Below are 7,731 nucleotides of genomic sequence, written 5' to 3' on the forward strand. Positions count from 1 at the left end.
GCGCTGGGTTAAATCAGAAATTTTTTTCTCGATTCCATGTTGAGAGCACTTTAGCGGCTAAGGTACTTTAGCGGCTAGCGGCTAAGGTACTCGGCTGCTGGCCCGCATGCCACGGGATCTAATCCCGGCTGCGGCGGCTGTATTTTGGATGAAGGTGCAAATGCTGTAGGCCCGTTTGCTCAGATTCGGGTGCACGTTAAAGAAGCCCAGGTTGTCGAAATTTCCGGAGCCTTTCAATACGGTGTCTCTTGAAATCATATGGTGGTTTTGGGACGTTAAACCCCACATATCATCATCACCAACTACTGAATAGGCAAACAAAATATTTTTGCGAAGCAGTTAGGCTCAAGTAGCCAAACTCTGCGCGATCTGCCCTACGCCGTTTTTTTTTTTTTTGCACACCAGACACTAATGTTACCTCCTGCTGCTCACTCTTGGGTAGGGGAACAGGACATAATAAAGAAACGTCAGGGGAAAAATCTGGAGGCAACCACAAACAAATACCTTTTCAATGCCTCTTATTTTACCGCACAATAACTCCTCCGTTTACTCCCGCTGCCGTAAATTCTGTGAAAGAGAGGACGAAAATCTCCACCATGTCCTCCTGAAGAGTGAATTGTGCTAAACTGTCCGCAAATCCGTCAAATTCAAATAGCGGGATGCCAAGGCACTCGGTATTACACTCCAAAAAAGAAAATTAAGGAATGTGCTGTGCTGAGTGAGTTTCAGTTGCGAATGGTAATTATTGTTTAATAATATATATAAGCAGTTGCAATCAATCAATTTCAATCTGTGCATAAAAGGGGTCCTTTTTAAATACAGATATTGAAGATGACTTTCTACATAGTTTGTTTCTTGATTGTACTGTTTTAAAGGAACAAAAAAAAAGAAAAATGTTCCTGAAGTTAGTCCTGGAACGCGGCGCGTCGAAAAGTTGTCTAATACGATAGTGTCTCTAGAAAAGCGATCCTCTGCAGCACTACGCTGCCCAATGACGTGAAATGACTGTTAGTTGTCCACACAGGAAGCCTTCATGAATGTGCCCTGCACCTTTCAAGCCACTTTAAGTAACGCGCGGTGTGACGCGACTTCGAAGTTGATGTATGAAATATGCGTGGCCGCCGCTGAAGGGAGTATCCTTTGGGGCTGCCCTAAAATGCAGCAACCTAACAATTCTCAGGTTGCGCACCCTACCGCAGTGGCAGGCCACGCTACCAAGCTGCGACCGCGAAACGCAAGTGTGGGTCGCGGAGCGGGCAGAGGCCACCCCATGACCTACACCGGCTCCGTGAGCCAGGCGGCCAGAAGACCTTTGGTCTCCTGGCCGCCTGGTTAACGGTGGACTCTTACTCGCTGAACATCAGCTCCATGAATATCGTGCTCAAGAAATGTATCCCTCTCTACTTGGAGACAAAGAGCGGATTTTTTTCAGTGACACTGAGCAGTCTGCCGTTGGGAAATTTGCTTACGAAGTCATGATTACAACGTGGACGCAGGCAGCGAATATGTTGAGCGTTGGCTAACGTTATTGGCGACCCCCGATGTATACCCACAGAGTTAGCGAGGCTCTCACCGGGTTGGTTGTAGTAGACTCCATCATTGCCGTAAGGGTAGCCCGGCGCTTCGTACGGGGTCGCTGCGGCCGTTGGCGGATACATTGAGTGGCCTCTCGGTGTCACCTAAGTGGTTGGCTGACGAGGGGAATTCTGCCCACTCCTGCGGCAGCGAGCAGTGCTACAGAAACTGGCGCGGCGAGAAACAGAAATGACGACTACCAGATGTATACGCTAGAGAATTTTTAAAGAGATATGTTAATTAGGTTTGGATTATATAAGACTGCAACAAGCAGCATTGGATCCGGTACGGCGAAAGAACGACGGACGGGGCATTTTTAGTTCAGTGTCTTTGTTGGTCATGCTGTTACGGTTCCGCATCAAGCGCTATTTGTTCTTCAATTAATCATGTACCAACTAATTCGGTTAGGGGCACTACATTAATTGATTGATATAAGTTGCGTATCTCCACCGTACTATACGGGATCCGGATTCGGAATCTTGTTGCGCGATAAACATAAGTACGCAAAAGTCAAAGACAAGAAATCAATATTAAAACCTGCACCTACCAATACCAGAGCGTCATGACAAGCTTTCGCGTTGTTCAGCCACGACAAGTTAAAACAATATATTTTTTCATGAGAGAAGACGAGATAGAGTTGGCGCAACTAAAGATGTCATGTTCTGCGTAAGTTTAGTCAAATGGAAGCTTGCTTGTTCAATAAAGTTAGAACAGCAAGAGGAGCGCAGACATTATGACGCTAGAACATCGTCGTCTTTCTACCGTAGTTACGAGTAAGAAAAACCCGCTCAATTCGGTCTTTCATCTTTACGCTTAGGGTCAAAGCCTTCCTTGGTTCACAGATTTCAAATGAGCTGCTAAAGAAGTATTTAGTTCCCAGCCTGTACAAAATGAGTACCATATCGTATTAAGTACTGCCTTGCCGCACAAATTGGCCCCTCTGCTTAAAGCTCCCAATGCGCACTGTTGATGGCCCCTTTTATTTTATTCATTGCAAAGAAAAAAATATAGGGACTCTGCATAATTCAAGGAAACCACTAGTGGAATTTCATGACGCGGTCGTGATGCTGAAGAACCCAGCCGTCGTTTGGTTCAAAATGAAACACTTTATTTGGGCGAAATTATGTTCGTGAAAGGCAAAGCCCAACTGCAAGCAATACACGCTGTATAGCGATTGCGGCGAACAGAGCATCGGCCGTCGGTAACCAGGATCACAATTCAAAAGCGTCGTTTTTTACAAAGCAGTCATCAAACTTTTCAGCGTTATCACTGGTGCTCGAGTAAACTTATGAATACACTTCACTGTTCGTATCATGCACGTTACCTTAACAGACTGATTACAAATAATCACGAAGCTTGCCAAGCACTGCTCGTCAGCCACCATAGCATGGTGGCGTGGTTTTCGCCGAGTGTTGATAACAGATTTGGTGCGTGTGCTCGTGTGCAGGAGGAGGGAGGCTCAAACGCAAATACATCAAAATGCAGTTCATAAATGCACGTATCAATTATTACAATCATATTACACTGGCAGTCATGAGTGCTGATGATTGATTTGTGGTGTTTAACGTCCCTAAACTACTATATGATTATGAGACGCCGTAGTGGAGGGCTCCGGAAATTTCGACCACCTGGGGTTCTTTAACGTGCACCCAAATCTGAATAGATGGACCTACCACATTTCCGCCTCCATCAGAAATGCAGTCGCCACAGCCAGGATTTGATCCCGCCACAGCCGGGACACGAGCGTGCTCGTGTCCTTTGTGTCCTTCTTGTCTCTGTGTCGTCGTTCTGTTCTCGTGCTATAACTATGGTCAGGTCTTGTAAATCATAAGTGAATGATGTTCTACGTGACATTCCTGATGTTGCCGGAACACTCCGAAGTAAGCAGTTTGAATTTCTATTATTAGAAACTGTAATGGTGCTCATACTTTTTTCTAGCCCTCTTCACACAAAACTCAGCTCGAGTTTTCGGCATTAGTTTTGTTACATAGTATACAGAGATTGTTTTTTGAATGGGAGGGGGGCGGTGGTGGTCACAGCTATCCCAGACGTATCAGTGATTCACCTGTAAAAGCGCGAAATTTAAAAACCACTTGCATTTTCTTTAACGTACGTGAACTGATAATATGCGAACAAGTTTCATATCTTGTTTCAAGTTTCTTATACAAACTGCAGTGTGCAATCTGCCCACGTTTAAATTGCTACAACTTAGGCAGGTCTATAGGTTTCCGCAATTTACTACGACACCTCTATAGAGCCTCATCATGGTGGTCTAGTGGCTAAGGTACTCGGCTTCTGACCAACAGGTCGCGGGATCGAATCCTGGCGGCGGCGGCTGATGCATTTTCGATGTAGGCGAAAATGCTGTAGGCCCATGTGCTCAACCTTGGGTGCACGTTAAAGAACCCCACGTGGTCAAAATTTCCGGATCCCTCCACTACAGCGTTTATCATAATCCTATGGTGATTTTGGGACGTTAAACACCACTTATCAATCACCGATCCTTCTATCGATTAGCCATCAGCTATCAGCTGTGCTTTTCATTCTACTCGATAATGTCGCGTGCTGAAAAATGAAAACAACCCAATGTAACAAAACTTGTCCATGGTGTTCAATCTGTTTCTTTGAAAAACCTGTAACAATTTAACCGTAAGACTCTTGAACCTTAGGCACAAGTGTAAATCTACAATCACGCCAAATACAAAGTTCTCGAACGGTAGTTTTACTGGGCTCTTCCAGCTAACCTAACATAGAAACCTCTGGGCGAAAGCTCTCAGCTAGGAAGAAGAGTACCCGAAGCACCACAGCTTGAGCAGATAGTGTAGGAAAGCTTTTTTTTTATGACAAGTAGGTTCGTACAGATCTCTTTCTGTCGTGTTTGCACAACGCATCACTACGTGCTCTAGCTGGCCACCTACTTCTCTGGGTATGCTCGTGACAAAATTTGCAGCCTGAAAACGTCATCGCAGAAATAATCACTTCGCTCGTACTTGAAAACACGAAGGTCCTACCTGAGATGCCAAGTATTTTATTCTTTTCTTCTAATAGCCCGCGAGCGGACGACAGTTACTCCATCCAAACACTGGCATAAACCCACAACATCGAATTGACCAAACGGGTGAATCCTGGGAAATAGTAAAACAAAGGTAATCTGAGAAATATTATTGGGCATCTTCAGGAACCACCTAAATCGAAAGATTATGCGTGGTTTTCACATTCCCCGTAATTATTTAGGTGCAAGGTTCACTGACACTAGTTCATATTTTGTCCGGAACAAGGTGCGAAATTTCGACTGTGCGTGATGGTATGTGCGCCCATTAATCTACAAGTTTCTCTTTGTGAAATCAATTATTTATTTGCAGGTAAGTGCCATCAGAAAAAGATATCATCATCGTCATCAACATAATTATTATCATGATGATCGTCATGATCATTCCATTCATGGTGGTCTCCCTCCTTGTGCTATGTGGGCCACTTGTTCACAGGAAAGAGAGAAACAGAGAAGCTGCGTTAATATCAATTAGGCTCGCTAGTGACTGTAGGTGAATCCCCTGAAATAGGATCCCTCTGGCTACAGCGACTCGCCGGGTGTCGTCGAGAGCGGAGGGGTAACACCAAAGAAAACACGGTATATCCATGAAGTGAATGATGATGAGTGGGTGAAACAGTGGCACCGTTGGGTATTATCGTAAATTATCCATGACATTGACCACTCAAGCATGTGAATGAGGAACAAAGTGGTGTGCAGTTACCATTATCTGTTGAACAATTTGCAAGAAATTTTGTGCCAATCGTTCATGCAGTGGCCGATGACGGTGAGCAATTATGCCGGTCGTGGGTAAGCGCCACAGTTAATGGGTGATCAAAAAGAAGGTTTGACACTAGATTGGAGCATTGGACGACCCACTCGTTACGCTATTCGCATTGTGTGACGCATCGTTGTTCTTTTGCTGTTCTAAAACTCTTTATTACTCATGTTAACGCGATTCCTTCCCCGACATCAAGCCTGCCTAAGGCAAGTTTACGAACGAGTCCCAAGCCCCGGCGTGGCTCAGTGGTAGAATACTGAGCTGCCATGTAGCGGACTCCGGTTCGAGCCCCACTGTGTTTTGGTGCTAGGTTTCTTATTTCACGATAGCGATTATGGACACCGGTGGCGGCGGACAATTACGGCGCCCCCCGTGACCCGAGTTTGTGATCTTATAACATCTTTCGCTGTAAAAATGTCCATGAGTGTAGAATCACCGACAAGGCTACGAGTGCACACGCCGTGGTGGTCTAAAGTGGTTATGGTGAACAACTGGTGACCCGAACGTGGCCGAATGAATCCTGGCTGCGGCAGCCACGGCAGCCGTATTTTAAGGGCGAAGCTCCTTATTGCGTTTAAGAAGGGTAAGAGCGCACTGTATACGAATACACAAAGAAAGGACACACACACACATAGCGCTACTTTCAACAGTTTATTTTTGTGATCTCAACACTACTTATAGGGCACAAAAATAAACTGTTGAAAGTAGCGCTATGTGTGTGTGTCCTTTTTTTGTGTATTCGTATGGAGTGCGCTCTTACCCTTCTTAAACATGGAATACGACCATGCCCACCGTTCTATCTTGGTGAACTTCCTTATAGCGGCACTTGTTCGTCCCTCGTAGTCATAGTGTGTAACCAGTCTTACGCTTTGACCTCCAAGGTGGTGCCGGTGGGAGATTTCTCCTGTGCGTTGTTGAACAATAAAAAAAAATCGCAGCGTGCGCGTTAACTAAAACCCGAATTCTTCTGTCTCTCATTCCCCATTAGCAGCCATTGGCATGTTCCAGTAGGAAACGTTAGTAGAAGTAGAAGTGTTAAAAGCCGACTTATGCTGTCTCTCATTCCCAGTAGCAGCCGTTGTTTACCTCCAAGGTAGTGCCTGGTGAGATTTCTCCTGTGCGTGAATAAACAATAAAAAAATTTTGCTCAAAAGGCCATTGATTGATGAAATAAACCAACGAAAAACGCCAGATGTTCTCTAAAAGCAAAACGAAAATAAGCTAGATGTTTCTAAAGCAAAACAAAAAGAAGACACCAGCTGCTTAACGAAAGACTCCAGGTATTTTCTAAAGCAATGGTTTTACAATCAAAACCATATCGATACAGGTTTGTAGTTGCTGATTCTCGTTGCCGTCGGTGTGCGCTCGTATGGATAAAGGATGCCGAAATGCGGGCGCGCAAGGCAGCGGCGGCACGCGCTCGCAGACAGGAGCCTGAAGTGAGAGCACGCGAGGCAGAAAAGCGCCGGAAAGCTGCACGACGCCACCGCCAAGATCGTTCTATACGGGAACAAGAAGTCACATCAGCAAGGCAGCATCGGCAACATCCCGCCGTACGTGAACAAGAAGCTGCAGCGGCACGTCAGTGTCGGCAAGATCCTGCTGTACGGGAACAAGAAGCCACATCAACAAGGCAGCGTCGGCAAGATCCCGCCATACGTGAACAAGAAGCTGCAGCAGCACGTCAGCGTCGGCAAGATCCTGCTGTACGGGAACAAGAAGCCACATCAACAAGGCAGCGTCGGCAAGATCCCGCCGTACGTGAACAAGAAGCTGCAGCAGCATGTCAGTGTCGGCAAGATCCTGCTGTACGGGAACAAGAAGCCACATCAGCAAGGCAGCGTCGACAAGATCCCGCCGTACGTGAACAAGAAGCTGCAGCAGCACGTCAGCGTCGGCAAGATCCTGCTGTACGGGAACAAGAAGCCACATCAACAAGGCAGCGTCGGCAAGATCCCGCCATACGTGAACAAGAAGCTGCAGCAGCATGTCAGTGTCGGCAAGATCCTGCTGTACGGGAACAAGAAGCCACATCAACAAGGCAGCGTCGGCAAGATCCCGCCGTACGTGAACAAGAAGCTGCAGCGGCACGTCAGCGTCGGCAAGATCCTGCTGTACGGGAACAAGAAGCCACATCAGCAAGGCAGCGTCGACAAGATCCCGCCATACGTGAACAAGAAGCTGCAGCAGCACGTCAGTGTCGGCAAGATCCTGCTGTACGGGAACAAGAAGCCACATAAACAAGGCAGCGTCGGCAAGATCCCGCCATACGTGAACAAGAAGCTGCAGCAGCACGTCAGCGTCGGCAAGATCCTGCTGTACGGGAACAAGAAGACACATCAACAAG

Source organism: Rhipicephalus microplus, chromosome 6 (genome assembly GCF_043290135.1).
Source record: "Rhipicephalus microplus isolate Deutch F79 chromosome 6, USDA_Rmic, whole genome shotgun sequence".
Lineage (NCBI taxonomy): Eukaryota > Metazoa > Arthropoda > Arachnida > Ixodida > Ixodidae > Rhipicephalus > Rhipicephalus microplus.